General features: G+C 41.4%; 1 long non-coding RNA gene and 1 pseudogene across 2 annotated transcripts in view; both read left to right on the top strand.

The window, feature by feature from the left end:
* The window catches only part of LOC146523734 (NACHT, LRR and PYD domains-containing protein 12-like), an 81145-nt pseudogene that overhangs the window by 52050 nt on the left and 11095 nt on the right, over nt 1-18000 (top strand). The window contains exons 3-9 of the transcript XR_014873085.1: nt 7787-7885; nt 8897-8998; nt 10334-10447; nt 12137-12378; nt 12495-14286; nt 15798-15974; nt 17723-17899. The product of XR_014873085.1 is annotated as an NACHT, LRR and PYD domains-containing protein 12-like (transcript). The remainder of the gene's footprint in view (nt 1-7786; nt 7886-8896; nt 8999-10333; nt 10448-12136; nt 12379-12494; nt 14287-15797; nt 15975-17722; nt 17900-18000) is intronic.
* Nucleotides 5872-7703, top strand: LOC146523736 (uncharacterized). The gene is made up of 2 exons (XR_014873096.1): nt 5872-6834; nt 7261-7703. It is a non-coding gene; the product is annotated as an uncharacterized LOC146523736 (long non-coding RNA).

The following is an 18000-nucleotide window of genomic DNA, read 5'->3' as shown; positions in this document are numbered from 1 at the left end:
TTTCAAAACATTGAGCGATATCTCACACAGAGCATTAATAAAATCCATGCTGGCATTACAAATAATATTCCTCCGTACGCTGGGTGGGGATTTATACAACAACTCCAACAGTGCAATGTTTCTCTGCATCCGTGAATACGACATCCTTTTTACCGCTTTAGCCATTTTTTGGGGATATAAACAACTTGACGATCTGACAACAAATTGGTTCTGAGTCTTAAATAGTCAGGCGTCTTAGATTTATAATTGATTAGAAGATACCCATATGGGGTGGATGTGGCATCATTAAAAGCTTCTAAGAATTATTTTGTATTACCTGGAAACATCTGTCTACCTAAAACTGAAATTTGATATTTATCTCTAGGGTTGTTAAACAGAATTAAATAATTAGTGTTCAACGAAATTGTTGCATAAACAAATTCTGAACTAAACACATGCAGCTCAAGTTCCTATGATGAACGTATTGTGTGAACACATTTTGAACTTCTATGCTGTTAGACGCAGTATTCATCACATCGTCGATAATGAGCAAGTTGTTCTTATCAGGAGGTAAAAGGACATCGTCACTCAGAGACTCCGGTATACCATTCACAAAGGTGATTTTTCTTATCTGAAGAAGTTGATTGTATAAAGGTTGCCAGCAGAAGTAGATGTAAACAATATTGTCAGTTTTGGTTGAAATAATAGTGGATGCTTTTTCAATGATGCTTTTGACAAATGTGACAGGTGTGACCTTAGTCTGGGAACCGCCCCTGGTGGGCGGAGCTGGTCTTTGCTCCTTTTATAAGCTCAGGTGTGGGCAATTAGGCATACCCTCAGCAAACCTGAAGCTGCCAGTGCTTGGTCCCAGTTGGGCAAGTTTGTGTTTTTAACTTCTTTTCATGGAAGTTTGATGCGGGTCCCTCTAAACTCTGTCAGAACGGTGGGAAACATTGCGTTCCAGTCAGAACAGGGTAGTGGACTTCACCGCCACTGACCCACGTTTATTAGGGTGTGACGTGGACAGAGTACCGGGCTGCTGCTTTGCCCAGTGGATTTCTGACTGCGGGCACAGGACCCGACACATCAGTGTGTTTTTAATTTGTTTTATTCTGATGTAATTTTGACTGCTGCGGCTGTCGATTTTATTTGTTTCTTGTTTTATTTTTCTGTATCAGTAGGCACCATAGAGATTGATTCTTTTAGTATTTTAACCCTTTTTTTATACCTATATATTGTCGCAGACGGTGAAGGCGCTGCAGGGAAAACAAATCCTTTTTTTGTCTCACCGCTTTTGCATGCCCAGCGGTGGGCCGGAGTGAAGACGGCACTGAAGATTTGTCTTTTTTTATAGAGTTTCGCCCATTTGGGTTGATGTGAGTTGCCGTCCTTTATTAACCAGTGTATTATGTCGATTTGTTCTTAAACAGTTCCCCGCAGCGCTTGTCCCGTCTCACGGGCAATCATACAGTTTTATTGGTTTTAATAAGGTAAAGTTTTTAATTGTTTTTAGGTGCCGCTGTTACACTGTTCCTTTTATTTTGTATTAAAAATTAAATTCTTTTTTAACTGACTGTGCGCCTACGGCTCTGTCCTATTTTAAATAGGGACCTACCACGGGTCACACAAAGAAAGTCTTTCCACAATTACTCGTCCCGCTAATAGCTAAACTAAAAGGGTGCTGGAGCCTCCCATCAAAGGCTTGATCCTGATCAGTATCCATAAGGGAGTGTTGTATAGTCAGGCAACACCCTTCTCTTGTTATAGACCACCTGAACTTTTTTTACAACTGTTTCATTCCTAAGATGAAACCTCTTCTTATTGCGTTTGATGGTGTCAGACTCTGCAACTAAATGCGCATCCCTGTTGGCCACAAATGCCTTGACTAAGCCTTTCAACGATTCGTGGGTAACAACTTTAGAATTAACATCATTGAGTGTTACACCTTTACACTTAACCTGAGTCTTGCCCTGTTTTGTGTAATAAGCATAGCATTTTGGACCTCCAGAGACAAACTCAGTAATGTGATCATCCTCTCCAGACCCGCCATCATTGAGCTCATCAGTCAGCTCACCGAGGTATGGTCCTAAAGGGGGTACCCACTCCCCAGGATGAGAGGTGAAGATAACTGAATCTGTGTCACAGTAAAGACGTTCCTGCAGCTTGTCTAACAAGTCATACAGAGTGAGCCTCGCATAGGCCGTAGTCATAGCACCGACAAAGACATTAACATCCTTCACCCGCGACCCTCTACCATCAGCATGACACCACTGAACCATTGCAACATCATCAGAGATGAAACAAAACTGGCGTACGTCATAATGGTCACTGAACATCAGCTGTGTGAATCTGGCAGGGTCTGTAATCAGCTCGCAAGATGGCACTTCTGCTTTCAATAACACAGCCCCAGATTTGAATCAAAAGACTTTTAGAACAGTTTGAAATCAGGACAAACCTGAGCAAGTGCAGTCATATAAATATCTTTATTGAATTATCTTTATTGGCCATTGAGTCTGTTTTATCATGAGAATGATGCAGGACAAAGTCTTATAAAAGCAGCTTTGTCCCTGCTGCCTTCACTAAACTTAATAACTAATAACTGTTTTTCGGATTTGATTCAACTCGTCTAATTTCCAAATATGTGTCTGTCAGGTTTAAATCAATGTTTGTGTTTGTGAAGGGATGAACAAATTAGATGTGATGAGACAGGAGAAAGCAAAACTGAACACAGGACGCGAGACTGTCCAAATAAAACAGGATACAAACTAAGAGACACGACTCGACACACAGGGACGAAACAGACATGGAAACACTGAATGAATCACAAGGAGGGGAAACATCAACAAAACACAATGATGTGACTATGGCGACTATGGAGAAAGACCAAATACAGATGGGAAATTATTTTTGATAAAAGTAATATTAATTTGACTAATGGACAGGCAGTGATAAACAGCTTTCAAACAAACTGCTTAGCTTTACAGTCTTTGTTTTATCATCTGCAACTCCTGCAGTGTGAAACAGTCTTGGTATGTCAAACATAAAAACATTTTAGATACCGCTTCATCAGGTTGCATATATATATACCGTATTTCTTCATCAGAGAATCTATAATGTATTAAACTAAAAGTGTATACCTGGTTTAAGGAGTATTAACTAAATAAGAATGTGACAACTTTCAGTCATTAATGTAGCAGAGACAGAGTCTGACTAAAGGGACGTCACAGTGAGACCTGTTTGATCTGCAGACACAGTCTCTCTCTACTAAGAGTGTGTTTGACTTTAACTTTCACACAAAATGATTCAGCTCCTCTAAACCCTCCAACAAACATTTACAAATGCTTAGAAACATTTTGTGTTTCTAATTACTAATGTTCCCCAGCCCCAGCATTCCCACAAATCTGTCTGTTTCCTTTTTTTAAGTTTCACTGTCTGTCTTCTAAACTTCGCTGATGCAGCTGGTCGTCTTTGTGTGAATCTCCGTGTGAAGGTAATCGAATCAGTATGTATTTTTTTCTGATATTATCAGCTGTGTGCAGCTTCGCTCCAGCACAAATCATAGCATTGTTCATGATGACAGATATGAACGAGGTTGACTTGTAACACCGCAGTTATGTGAGCCGTCATTTGTAAGCCTCTTAAACTTTCTTGCACTTTTACACAAAGTTTTATGGTAGTGCTTCTTCTTCTTTGGGGATTTTTGTTCAACAGACTGAAAAAAGCTGTAATATATTTTTGAAATATATTTAAATTGGTATTTAAAGGACTATAGCATATTCTAATTAGATTTATGATACTGTGTTAAGACAGTAAAATTGTGCATGTGTGTGTTTGTGTGTCTGTGTCTGAATTTTGCTGGTACTGCACTGATTGATGATCGTTGATGATCCACCTGACTAGTATAAATTACAGTTTTATATAACAGAACAAATTTGATATCTGTAAAAATATTTCAGTAAATGTTTAACTGATTCCTCTTCTGGGACACCCACACTGTGTGCAGTTTCATCTCAGCCCACTGTGTGATTCCACATTAAAGGACATTTCTCCCCAAATTCAATAAGCTCAGTGGATTATCATAACAGCGTATCAACAATTCATTTAAGAAATCCTTCTTAGTTGTTGTCATGAAAATCTCAGTTGATTCTTGATTTTGCTCGTCTGCTCTACAGCCTGGATAGTTTCATTTCAAACTGCTGCCGTGTTTCTGCCAAATTAAAAAACAGTTCTACTCAAATTCAACAAGGTTCAGTTAATAAACAATGATTAACAAACGATTTTGTTCATATTTCATTATATAATTCTGATCCATCAAAGATATTCCTTCTTTTAATCCTTTCTCTTATTGAAGATCGATTTATTTTTCTCATTTTGGTCATTCCTATTAACCCAATCATTTCCTTAATCAATCCCACACCACCGACCCCAAAACCTTGGGAACACAGAGCAAGGAAAGCACAAGTACAGCAGAAGATGGGGACAATAAATACACACTGGATAATGAGACGAGAGGCAACAGGTGGGAGACATGATGCAGGAGAAAACTACAATAGTCACAGGAAGCAACAGTTAAAACAATAAAACAGGAGAACATGGAGAACAAGGGTTAAATTACATAGAGCAGAAAAGACTGGACAGGGGACATGAGATAGATGAATGCAGACGAGACTGAAACACTGATGGGAACAAATCATTAACTAAATGGGGGAAGTAAAAATTAAAAACTGAGTACACAAGACATGAGACGATAAAAAAAGAGGAAATGATACACATGACATACGCAGACATGTAGAAAACAGAAAGCGACATATAAGTAAATGGGAAACATGACAGGTGGGGAAATCAGACAATGACAGACAAACAGAGAGACAAGACAGACAAAGGGACATAACTAAAGTTAAGAAAGGGATCACAAAAGCAGATATTTAGTGTTACAAAACCAAGAAGACAAACTACAATATGAAAACAGGATACATGGGATATAGTAAATCCTAAAGCAAACTATTAACCATCCTTATATACAAAGAGCCAAACTAAAACACAAAAGACTCTCAAAAACAAAAAGGCATCACAAAACCCTGGGAAAAAAACAGTGATCCTCCATCCATCCATTCGCTTATCCTCTTCAGGGTCGCGGGGGGCGATGGAGCCTATCCCAGCTGTCATAGGGCGAGAGGCGGGGTACACACTGGACAGGTCGCCAATGTGTTGCAGAGCCAACACACAGGGACAGACATCCATTCACACTTACATTCACACATAGTGGTATTTTGGATTATCCAATTAACCTATCCCCACAAGCTGCATGTCTTTGGACGGTGGGAGGAAGCCGGAGTACCCGGAGGGAACAGCGATCCTAACAAATAATATTGCAGTGGTTGGAGATGAAACTTTGCTGACATGTCGTAAATGGACTGATTCTTATATAGTGCTTTTCTACTCTCCTGGAGTTCTCAAAGTGCTCTATACAGCAGGCCTCATTCACACAAGCACTTTTAAACACAAGTGCAAACTAATCATCAGAGAGCAACTTGGGGTTAGTATCTTGCCCAAAGATATTTGGCATGCAGGCTGGGGAAGCCAAGGATTGAACCACCAACCTCCCAATCAGTAGCTGATCTGCTCTACCACCTGAGCCACAGCCACCCACCCATTACAAGTGGGTGAGACTGGTTCTGATATGGTGCTTTTCTACTCTGAGCATTCAAAGTGCTTTATACAAATGACTCATTCAAGGACTTTTCCTGTGCTGAAGAGTTTTCTATCTTGGGGTCAGTATCTCCTATCAAACAACCAACCTTCCAGTTAGTTCGTGACCTGCTCTAAGAGAGGAGTTTGTTAAGAATTTTATGACAACTGTCTTTTTTTTCTATTGTTTATTTAATTAATCTTTTTAAATTTGAGTAGAATGTTCCTTTTATTTCTCTGAAACATTGAAGCTTTTGGTGGTTAAACTGCAAATATATAGAGAAGGTAACCCAGAGGAAGAATGCACAGAGACTTTAAGGTCATCTATCAAGAATCATTTTTATGCATTTTGATGCAATGTTATGATATTTGATGTTGAAATTGATTATAAATGACAAATTTCATTTCTACAGAATTATGCAGTGTGGGTGTCCAAGAAGATGTATTCAGAATTTCATGTCAACTATCATATATGATTTAATACAGAACCTTCATACACCTACCTGAAACCATTTAAATGACATCATTGAGTTCCTTCGAAGTTTCTCCGTTTGAACAGAGTTGTTCTTTAATTTCTCGTGTTTCAAGCAGCAGTTTGAGGTGAAACTATGGATGCATGAAAGGGCAGCTGAACCAAATGACAACTGAATTTCAACTACAAAAGATGATTTTCAGAAATATTTTACATTTTTTGAAGTTATTTTAGATTTAATGATTTATGAATGAAGAAGCATTAGCAGAAAAATTAAGAAGACAACTGGAGTGAAAAACAAATGACACTGGGGCTTTATTTCTGTTAACTTCCTGAAAATCATGTGTGTTGTTATGTGTGTGATCAGCAAAAAGGGACACTTGACCCCGGTGTTGGAGAAACTCTAAGCTCCGGGTCTTTATAATCACTCTGCGGAGCTCACAGAGACTGCAGGGAGGACAGGAGGGCAGAGCAGACTTTGTGAATTATTTTTTATCATAGATATAATATAAATTCAACACAGGCCTCTGAGGAAAAGGATCGTGCTACAAACTTTTGTGTCTCTTCCAACAGAAAGCAGAGGAGTGGAGTTACTCAGAGACTGACTGGATTAAACACACCAAAGGTTTATATTCCAGTTGGACCGTATCTCTTACCAAGGTCTGCACTACGTATCAGGATTTGATCTTATTCAGGTAATATCAGGGTTCTTATAGGGGTTTGTTCACAATAGTAACTTATGCAGCCATTTTTCAGTCTCACTGACCAAACTTTTTACAACATGTCGCATTTTTAATAGTAAACTTCTGTTCAGTGCTTTTCCTGTCACACACTCATACATGTGTTTTGTCTGAAGCAGCTTTGTTGTTGTTGTTAGCTTGTGTTATCTGTTTAATCTCTTCAACATGGTTTTAGCTTTCTTTGTAAAGTCAGCAGCTCTGTCACTTCTCTGACTCCTCTTCTGCTCGACATTCAGCTGACACTCAGTTTCATTTCCACATTCATGAAGTTGTTGTCAAAGCAAATCATAGGCTCCATGATTGGTCAGCAGACTGTGTCCAGGCAGACAGGTTGGATAAGAATAACAGATTTATGCTTGATTACGCCCATTCCCAATTCAGTTCCAGTCATTCCTGGCCCCAGGAGGTTGATGGGGGTGGAAGATGGGGGGCAATAAGCACAATGTAGATGAGTGGAGGCTTATTGTACTTGAACTTCCAGTCACAGTGAATCAGTGTGTGTCAGTGAATGCATCATGTGTGCTTCATGGCTCCATCTAGTGGACTGATAGTAGAAGTAGAGCAGCTGATGGCAGCTTCCTCTGCCTCACACTGCTGTCTGACTGCATTCAGCTGATATTTGGACAGCACACATGATGGAAAGGAGGATTTCAGTTGATGTGCACATGAATGATTTGTGTTTCCTCTGCAGGTGAAGGTAGAAAGTGTGTGAGAGCTGATGTGAATTGAGCAGCATGGATCAGTGTGAGGACAGAGAGGAGGGAGTCCCTCCCTCTAAAACCACTCTGTGTGGGGAACATGAGAGCCAGACCAAAGCTCAGAGGTGAGATGACCATCTCTAACTGTCCATGACTCTTCTCCATGTCACAGCTCAGCACTCACATCACTGCTGCATCATTATTCACAGGAACCAGGCTGGACCTCCACCCAGAAGTGTGTCCTCTAAGAGCAAACGGGTGAAGCATTTCTTTCGTAATTTAGGGCGAAAAATGTCATCTGACGAAAAGTAAGTTCATGTCAGTATTAAAATGTTTGAAATTTTAATCAGCTTTTTACTATTTAACGATTTAAATAATATACATACTTTATTTATACTTTTTATGTAATATATTGGACACATTGGATGTGACACATGTTTCATGTTCACTTATTTTTCGCGTCAATCAGAAACCATCCAGCTCTGTGTCCTTAAAGAGTGATCGGTCCAATCATCGAGGCATTAATTTTAAATCCCAGCCTGTGTCTGCTGCAGAGAGGTGAGCTGTTAGTAACATGAACTCTCTGATTTAAATGATTTTGATGTTTCCTGGTTTCTAAAATGCATCTCTGTAGCAGAGCAGTGTCTCCAAGGACACACAGGCTCAGCTGTAACTGTCAGTTTATCTGGTTTTAAGACACATTTGGACACAATTGGCTGTTTTTAACTATGTATTTTAATCAGAGGTGTAAATCTAGACCTCACACATCTGGATCCTAAACTATGATAGAAACAGCTGCTAGCAGTGGGTAGTTTGACTTTGATACGCTGCTCTAGAAAGCAAACAAAGGTTTGTGCAGCTCCTCTTCAGAAAAGTGTTCAGAGAGCAGCTGCTGTATTAGACAAAGGCTCGTCGTGTGAGCCCAGATGTGTGTAACAGCTGGATGAAGGAGAACCATCACAGTCACGTCTCCATCCCTTTATTAATGAACTTCCTGTTGCTTGCAGATGACAGGATCACAAAGTGTTTGTGCCACGTGATGCTGCAGGATTTGTTAACATGTCCATGATGGTAACATCTCCTCGTCTAACTGCAAACACATGAGCGCTCCTAACGGCAGCTATCACAGCCACACAGGCAGACTGTGTCTCACTGTTGTATTCAGGGACATTTGTTTTCCTGTAAAAAGCTGAACTCTAATGTAAGAGGACTGTTACTGACAGGAAACAGCTGCATTATCTGCAGTCTGTGTGATCACAGCTGCTTCAATCACTTTATCAGAGAATTGATCATTGAATAAAACATGTTTGTGTCTGCAGAGGTCAGAGGTCACAGTCTGCAGGATCCAGCTGTCCGTCTGTGAGGAGTGACCGGTCCAAACATGAACCTCCAGACTTCAGTGATGAACCTGGACCAACGAGGTCAGAGAACTGTGATGACTCCTTTACATGTTTGCGTTTTCCTGGATAAATATGACCAAAGATTCATTAAAAAGATAAAAATATTAGACTTTGTCCTGTAGCGCTGTGTGGCAGGCAGGATTGGACCGAAACACAACAGGATGAAGTCAAAGAGGCAGCTTTATTTCAGCTGTGAACATGCAAACAGCAGAAATAAGAAAACATAACTGTAGGTTTGCAGTGAATGAAGCCTCAGCTCGACGCTCCACTTTGTCCCTCTTTTCCTTCTCCAAACAGCCACATCAGGAGTCTTTGATGGAGTTTTAAAATATTTAATTACAAATGTCCAAAGATGGGTTCAAGATACCTGAATCCACAATTATTAAAGCTAAAATAGTTCACAGGGTTTGGACTTTGTTAGGTGACGAGAGAACATCAAAGTGTTTTTTTATCTTTAAACAGTATTTTTATCACTTCAATTGCTCACACAGCCCTGTTTGTTATTTTACCAGAGCTCTTATGTTTCACTCAGTGCTCCCACCAAACACCTTGGAGGACACATTAGTGTGATTTAGATTTCATTGGTGTAAACACCAGTCACACAAGCTAACCCATGGAGGCAGCAGCAGGCTTTGTGTTTGGTAAAGTCTGTTGGCTTAAACTAAGAGAGTTTAGTTTGTTAGCACAAAGAGCTGTCAGCTAAAGCCCCGAATGCACTTTGAATACAGATGAACTGAGAAAAACACTTTAAATACAGCAAACAGTCAAACTGACAACATCTTTTTCTGCTGATCATCCACAGCAGTACATTTAGCATTCATGCTAGCAGCAGGCTATGACTGTCCACTCAGCACCAACACAGGTAGGAGTGAGCAGTGATGAAGCAGGACTGTGGGCAAGTTTGAGCTACAATCCTATTGGCTTCTCAGTTTCTCCAAAGAAAAGGGGAAAAATTCTTGGTGTTGTGAAGATGTGAGTTGGTCTTGTTGTCGTGGGGCTGGAAGGATGCTGGCAGTGAGAGGCTTTTCATACAGTGTTCAGTAACAGAATGAGAAGAAAGCCACTGCACATGAAACAAGGTGCTCGTAGTGTTTGTTTACTGTGTTTGTGCCACAATGTCAGATCAGTTGTAGATTCACATGCAGACTTGTCCAGTGAAACCAGTGCAAGTACTGCAGTACAGAGCAAAGACTAAGCAAGGGTGTCATTGTAAACTTTAACAAAAGATTGTTATGTGACAAAGAGTAAGTACATTATTTTTATGAGGTTCAGATTGTTCATCATGTCTTTAATGTAATATTTCCAGTTTTTCCTTCCTATCTCATGAAGCTGTTACATTTATTCTTTTTCTTTTAGGATCAATAAGAGGCCAGAATCTCCTGGACCTGAACCCAGCTGTGTTTCCTTAAAGAGCAACAAGTCGAAGGGTGTTGTTATAGACTTTAAAGGATGTTCTTCTGCTGCTGAGAGGTAATGTGTGTCTAGATGTTGTTCCTGACTCTGTATTTATGAATAAATCCTCATGTTTAATATCAGCTCAGCTCTTTTTCACACATTTCTATGTTGGTATGTGAAGCGGTGTGTGTTGGAGTGTTTCCACAAACACAGCAGTCAGAGTGGAAAGAGTGGATGTTGTAGGAGGTGTTTGTGTAGTGAAGAGGCTGAGTGTCTGTAGGACTCCAGCTGCTCCAGCAGGTGTCTCCTTTGTGCTTTGCTTCAAACACAGTGTAGGGAGGAGCTTCCACTCAGGTGTTTCAGGTGTTGCTGGATGGAGGAGGACAAATAGTTTTTCCCTTCAGTGACACTTCAGCAGCTCAATGTTCTGGGGAGATGTTTGTCTTCATGAAGGTTTATGGATTATTGTTCTTACTTTGGTTAAACTGAGCAATACATTTTCCATCTAACATTTAAAGTAAATTTCCAGGTGGAAAAAAAAGATCTGCAGCTGCAGCCTCTGTGATGTTTCACAGTCTGAAAGTAACAAATTCAACCAGAGTTCAAACAAAGGCTTAATATACGTGTGTATTTGATATAATGCCAACAAGTACAAATAGGTGTTCTTACAGGTCTTAATCACAGAGGTCTGAAAAGTCTGGTGACTTTCACAGTCAGCAATTTTGCTGCCTTTTATTTTATATTGGCCTTTTTAAAGCCCTTCAAATGCTCCCACATTCATACAGAGCTTTTAATAGCAAACTCCTTTACAGTCCTTCTCCTCTCACACACGATCACACGACTGATTTGTCTGCAGCAGCTGTGTTACTGCTAGTATTTTATTATGTGTGTAATCTCCTCATATTGTTCCTGTGGTTTAGTTTGACTTCCTTCTGCAAACTCAGCTGCTCTGTTGCTGATACACGTCTCCATGAATATGATTGATCAGATGCTGCCAACACCATGTGTTTCATGTGAACGCTCAGCTGAAACCCTGGGTTGACTTATCGAGTTAATAACAAGCTTCACGTGACTGTGAATGCTAAAGTGAATCCAGATAAAGGAAATAGACCCTGCTAATGTTGGACTCACTTCTTAGTGTAGATCCCAGGAGGAAGTTACACATAGCCAGCCATTCTTTGTGCTAGCTCGACCAAACCTGAGACCACAGTGCAGGATAATGATTATCATCTGTCTCTGTCAAGGACATTTAAAATCCACAAATAACAAAAATAATTATATTTGATCATTAAAAATATGTTTTCAATTGAAAAAGCATGAGCACACTGGTGGATTACAGAAACAGGAAAACTCGTTAACAGTAAAGTTAATTTAGGCGTAAACAAAGTGTCAAACATACTTAAGTAGAAGGACTGATGTTTGTGTTAAAATACCCTCTTAAAGCTGAAATACTGATTCAACTTTCTCCAAAAGTTGATTCTGTTCATCTGGACGTAGCGTTTTGTGGGAGAAACGTTTCGTCATCATCCAGGTGACTCCTTCAGTCTCAGCTAACTGCAGGTTTCAATCTTATAAACAGTACATTTGTATAATGACTGAAAACAGCCCACTGAAGGAACAATGGGCTGGGAGGTCAGTTCCTTAATCTTAATTATGCAAATTCTCATGACCACTGATCAACAACCACTGATCAATGTCCATGAGAATTTGCATAATTAAATTAATTAATTAAATGTTTTTAGTGATAAAGAAATGTGTTCACAGAGGGAGGAAGAGGAAGAGGAGTGGTGTTTGTGAGGAGGAGCAGCTGTCCTGCTGTGCTTTGTGTCAGGACGTCCTGAAGGATCCAGTCTCTACCAGCTGTGGACACTGGTTCTGCAGACAGTGCATCTCCTCATACTGGAACCAGTCTGCTTCATCAGCAGACTCCTCCTGTCCCCAGTGTGGAGAAAGATCCAGAAGCAGAACTGGACTGCAGACAGCCAGTCAGAGCAGCTGTGTACAAAGTAAGACTGAACATCTGTCTGCTGATGGACTCATTTCTGAAAACTGGACTTCTTGTGTTGTTCAGACACTGAAGAGTTTTCTTTCTCTTTAGTCTCATTGTTTTTCTTTCTTTCAGCAGATGTTGCTCTGCAGGAGGTTTTAGATGAACATAAGATCAGTCTGAGGAGGAGATGTGAACATGTGACTGAAGGAAGTGATGAAACAGGAAGTAGAACCCTCCTCAACAGGATCTACACTGAGCTCTACATCACAGAGGGACAGAGTGAAGAGGTTCATACCCAACATGAGGTGAGGCAGCTGGAGACAGCTTCCAAGATGGACGCCCTCCATGACACTCCAATCAGGTGCCAGGACATCTTTAAAGCCTTACCTGACCAACAGAGACCCATCAGAGTGGTTCTGACCAACGGCGTGGCTGGTGTTGGAAAAACCTTCTCAGTGCAGAAGTTCACTCTGGACTGGGCAGAGGGCTTGGAGAACCAACATGTCAGTGTGGTGGTTCTGCTTTCATTCAGGGAGCTGAACCTGATCAGAGATGAGCAGTACAGTCTTCTGGAGCTGCTCCATGTTTTCCATCCAACATTACAGAAGGTCACAGCAGAGAAGCTGGCTGTCTCTCAGCTTTTGTTCATCTTTGACGGCCTGGATGAAAGCAGACTTTCATTGGATTTCACCAACAGGAAGCTGCTGTCTGATGTCACACAGAAGTCATCAGTCAGCCAGCTGCTGACAAACCTCATCCAGGGGAATCTGCTTCCCTCGGCTCTCGTCTGGATAACTTCCCGACCTGCAGCAGCCAATCAGATCCCTCCTACATGTGTTGACAGGCTAACAGAAGTACGAGGCTTCACTGACGCCCAGAAGGAGGAGTACTTCAGGAGGAGATTCAGTGATGAAGAGCTGTCCAGCAGAATCATCTCCCACATGAAGACATGCAGGAGCCTCCACATCATGTGTAGTATCCCAGTCTTCTGCTGGATCACTGCTACAGTTCTGGAGCACATGTTGACCACAGAGCAGAGAGGAGAGCTGCCCAAGACCCTGACTGACATGTACTCACACTTCCTGCTGGTTCAGACAAAGAGGAAGAAGAAAAAGTACCATGAGGGACATGAGACGAGTCCACAGGAGCTGACGGAGGCTGACAGGGAAGTTCTTCTGAAGCTGGGGAGGCTGGCGTTTGAACATCTGGAGAAAGGAAACATCATGTTCTACCAAGAAGACCTGGAGCAGTGTGGTCTGGATGTGACAGAGGCCTCAGTGTACTCAGGAGTTTGTACAGAGATCTTCAAAAGAGAGTGTGTGATCTTCCAGAAACCAGTCTACTGCTTTGTTCATCTGAGCATTCAGGAGTTTCTGGCTGCTGTCTACATGTTCCACTGTCACACCAACAGGAAGACAAAGGTGCTGAGGGACTTCCTCGGGAAAAAATATAAAGAGTCCATTTTGAATGTGTTTCTCGAGAAAGCCATGTATAAATCCCTCCAGAGTAAAAATGGCCACCTGGACCTGTTTGTTCGCTTCCTTCATGGCCTCTGTCTGGAGTCCAACCAGAGACTCTTAGTAGGTCTGCTGGGTCAGAAAGTGATCAGTCCAGGAACCATCCAGAGAGTCATCAACAACCTGAAAGAGATGAAGAGTGATGAAATCTCTCCTGACAGAAGCATCAACATCTTCCACTGTCTGATGGAGATGAACCACCTCTCATTATTTCAGGAGATCCAAGAGTTCTTGAAGTCAGAGAACAGATCAGAGAAGAAACTCTTTGAGATCCAGTGCTCAGCTCTGGCCTTCATGCTGCAGATGTCAGAGGAGGTTCTGGATGAGTTGGACCTGCAGAAGTACAAAACATCAGTGCGGGGACGACAGAGACTGATTCCAGCTGTGAGGAACTGCAGAAAGGCTCGGTGAGTCCAGATGTGATCATTAACATCATTGATCAGTGTAGGTTAGTAGTTTAATGTTGAAAATAAAATCAGATTGTAACCACAAAGTGTTTGTGTCCGTACGCTGCAACCTTCCACACCATTCCTTTATTGTACAGACTCAGCAGCAGCTCCATGGATCCCAAATCCAAGAGTGGAGAACAGATTTGAAGTGTGTCACATCCATGCAGTCACAGCTGTTTCCACCATGTTTCCACTGATATTGATCCTGTTCAATGACACGTTTCATATCAGTGAATATGTTCTTTAGGACGTCCACTGACATGTTTAAGTGTCCTGCTGGAAATCACTCAAATCATCCATGAAATCCATGAAAAATCCTTTTAGTGTTTCTAACTTCACCCTCTGTCCTCTCTCTCTCTCCATCCTCCTCACTGCTTCTTTCACTGATAATCACACAAACATCGTATTCAGCTACAAAATAACACAATAATATCATCTGATGATCATTATTATAAGAGCAGGATCCATATTTGATATCAGAGTAACACACTGCTTGGTTATGTGCAGTCATCATCAGTGACTGTGGGTCAAACAGAAGCTCTCTGATTGGTTGCTGACCTTGGTCACCTGTCCACTCTCACCTGTTTGTGTTTGCTCTCTCTTTGCTGTCTCCATCCTCTCTCTCCTTTCTCTCCCTCTCTGTCTTTGTACCGTCACTCAGGTCCAATGGAAACAGTGACATTTACAAACCAATCAAAGACAAACTGATCCATGTCAGGTTATAACAATATTCAAAGTGAATACAGGCTGCTGCTGGACACAGACAGGTAACATCATTTTGACTTGCTGTCACCTGGATCTGGACTCATAAACACTGAAGCCCTGAACAGGAATACAAATCATTTTCTGCCAACTAGCGACACACCAGCAGATAATGGCTCAGAAAGCTAAAATGAGCCGATCATTTCTGTGTTTAGTTCCCCTGAAATCAGATCTGATATCAGCAGCTCTGACTTCATTCATCATTATTGTCCAGTGATGAGATTTCTGCTCCGTTTGGTAACAGTCAGCAGGTTTTTCCTGCGTGTGGACGTGAACAGTCGTACCTGACAGCAGGTAGCAAACAGAGATCATCTTTCCAGCTGGAACTCTTCACTGAGCTGAACTCATTCAAAATGTTCTGGAGTCAAAACAGGAAACAGTCCAAATGTGTGTCTTCACTCTGACTCTGGATCAGATCTCAGTGACAGACTGTGGACATTATGGAAGCCTAAATGTGACACCATCTTCCTCCTTCATCTGCAGATTAAAGCCAAACAAAGATTCTCATTAAAAGTCTGCAGGTCTGAGAGAGACTCAATCGTTGTGTCATGTCAAACACAGTAAGAGGAGCTGAAGCACAGATGTGAAGAGCAGATTCATCAGATTATGACCTCACTCTGTTTTGTCTTCATATACATTCAGTCTGTGTTTATAATGCAGATTTTCTGCTTTTATAATAACACATTTTATATTTTCTATCATCACAGACTGACTGAGTGTCGACTCTCAGAGTCTCACTGTGAAGTTGTGGCCTCAGCTCTGAAGTCCAACCCCTCCCATCTGACAGAGCTGGACATGAGTTGCAACCTCAAGCTGCAGGATTCAGGGATGAAGATTCTGTGTGCTGGACTGAAGAGTCCAAACTGTCGACTGGAGACTCTGAGGTAAGTTTACTGACTGCGGCTGTTGTTGTTTTTCTATATTTCAGGTCTTTGATTGATGTTTGAAACTTTCTTTAGTTCCTAAATGTTCAGGATGTGTCTGAAGACAAATGTGAAGAAGTTTGAGTGCTTTCAGAAATGTTGTCTTTCCAAACGACTGAACAACAGTTTTTCCTTTTGGCTCCAAACAGAAGTGACAGACTTGAGCAGGGTTAATTTAAATGCTGACAGAAGTGGAGTGGTGACGGGGAGATGTTTGACAGGACAGTGTTTCAGCCTCCACAGGTTCATGTTGTGCTCCATCAGTCAGTGAAGATGAAGTCGGTGCTGATGAGGCTGTAGAGTGTGTGAGGGATGTGAATGAGGATGATGAAGATCTGATTATAGCAGATAAAAACAGGCTGCAGAGACTTTGAGCCATACAGGGCAGACAGTGTGTGTACAGAACAGCTGAAATCATTATGGAGGCCTCACTGGAATATGGAAGCATCACAGTACAGCTTCAGTGAAGCATTAAAGTCTCTGATATGAGTTGAGAAATGAAGCAGCCAGAGCTTTTTCATGAGTGGAAATCCACTGTGACTGTGAGCTGCTGCTACAGCCTCCAGATTAGCCAGCAGCTCATCCTGCTCAACATTTTCTCACCAACTTTAATGGAAGTGTGATGTTTTCAGCTGGAGTGATGGTCAGGGTGGCCTCCCTCTCCTCTTCTTCTCCTCTTCCTCTTTCATTTGTAAAGCCACTTCTGCTGCTTTCATTCATTTGGAAGTCCTGTAGCTGAGTTTGGGAGAGACTAACAGCCTCGGCAGCAGAGGGGAGAAAGGCTGTAACACCACCACTTTACTCTGTTCTACCTGTCACATCATTTTATCAGGAAACAAATATGCTCATGTCTTTACTATGTTTGTCTTGAAGATGTAAGAAGATCACATGGTGCTTTTTATTATTGTGTTGGTTTGTTTCCTGTCTCTTGGATGGAGCCCAGCTGTGCGTGGCCCCTGGGCCTGTGGTCAGAGTGTGTGCTGGATAATCCGGCCCAGGATGAGGCCAAACTGACATGGGATGAAATGTCTGTCACATAATTGAGCTTAGTGTAGTTTCATTTCTCCACAATTTAAAAAACAACCAAAACTTTGTTCTGTCTTTTCTATGTTATACTGTAGACTTTCTTTGATACTGTGTCCAAAAGGAGCAGCTTTTACTTTGAAGGGGAGGCGTCTCTGTTTCCTCTTCAGGTTGGATGATGGAAGCAAATTAGTGTGTGATGTTGACTTTCAGTGTTGCACTTTGTAGACGCTCCCTGAGCACTGGTCTCACAGCCAGCTGCACATAGAGACCAGTGTTGTTAGTCCAGGTCAGAAGATGACTTGTTGGAATGAAAATGAGCTTGTAGTTTGTCTGCTTTAATAATGTGACTGGAAAAAGGTGTTGGACTTCAAATATGTCCATTTCTTTCACACTTCACCTTTAAAATTGAGGCCTTGTGGTTCCTGGAAGGAAAAACACGACTTTTTCAAGTCTTTGTCCTGTTTTTATGATAAATGTATGACTTTAATGTGAAACATTCAGAGTTTTTTTCTCTTGTTGTGTTTGTTTGAAGCTGCTTCCTGTTGGCTTCAGCTGTTTGGAGTTTCCATTTTCTAAACTTCTACATTCTGAACCTTCTTCAGCTCTGAACAGATGATGAAACACTGAATGATTTCAAGCTCACACTTTGTCTAATAAACTTACATCTTTCATTCTTTATACAGATTGATCGACTGTGGTTTGTCAGAGATCAGCTGTGATTATCTGGCAGCAGCACTGAAGTCCAACCCCTCCCATCTGAGAGAGCTGGACCTGAGCAGTAACTACGAGCTGCAGGATTCAGGAGTGAAGCATCTGTGTGGTTTCCTGGAGAGTCCAGGATGTGGACTTGAAACTCTGAGGTCAGTCAGCATGTTTTAGTTGTGCTGAGATGAATATGATGTGAAAGTTGTGCTGACACTAAAATGCAGACATCAGGCTGATATTATACTGATCCACACTG

This window comes from Neolamprologus multifasciatus, chromosome 3 (assembly GCF_963576455.1).
Source record: "Neolamprologus multifasciatus chromosome 3, fNeoMul1.2, whole genome shotgun sequence".
NCBI lineage: Eukaryota > Metazoa > Chordata > Actinopteri > Cichliformes > Cichlidae > Neolamprologus > Neolamprologus multifasciatus.
Note: the sequence above shows the minus strand (reverse complement) of the source record. Positions and strands in the feature narration are given on the sequence as shown.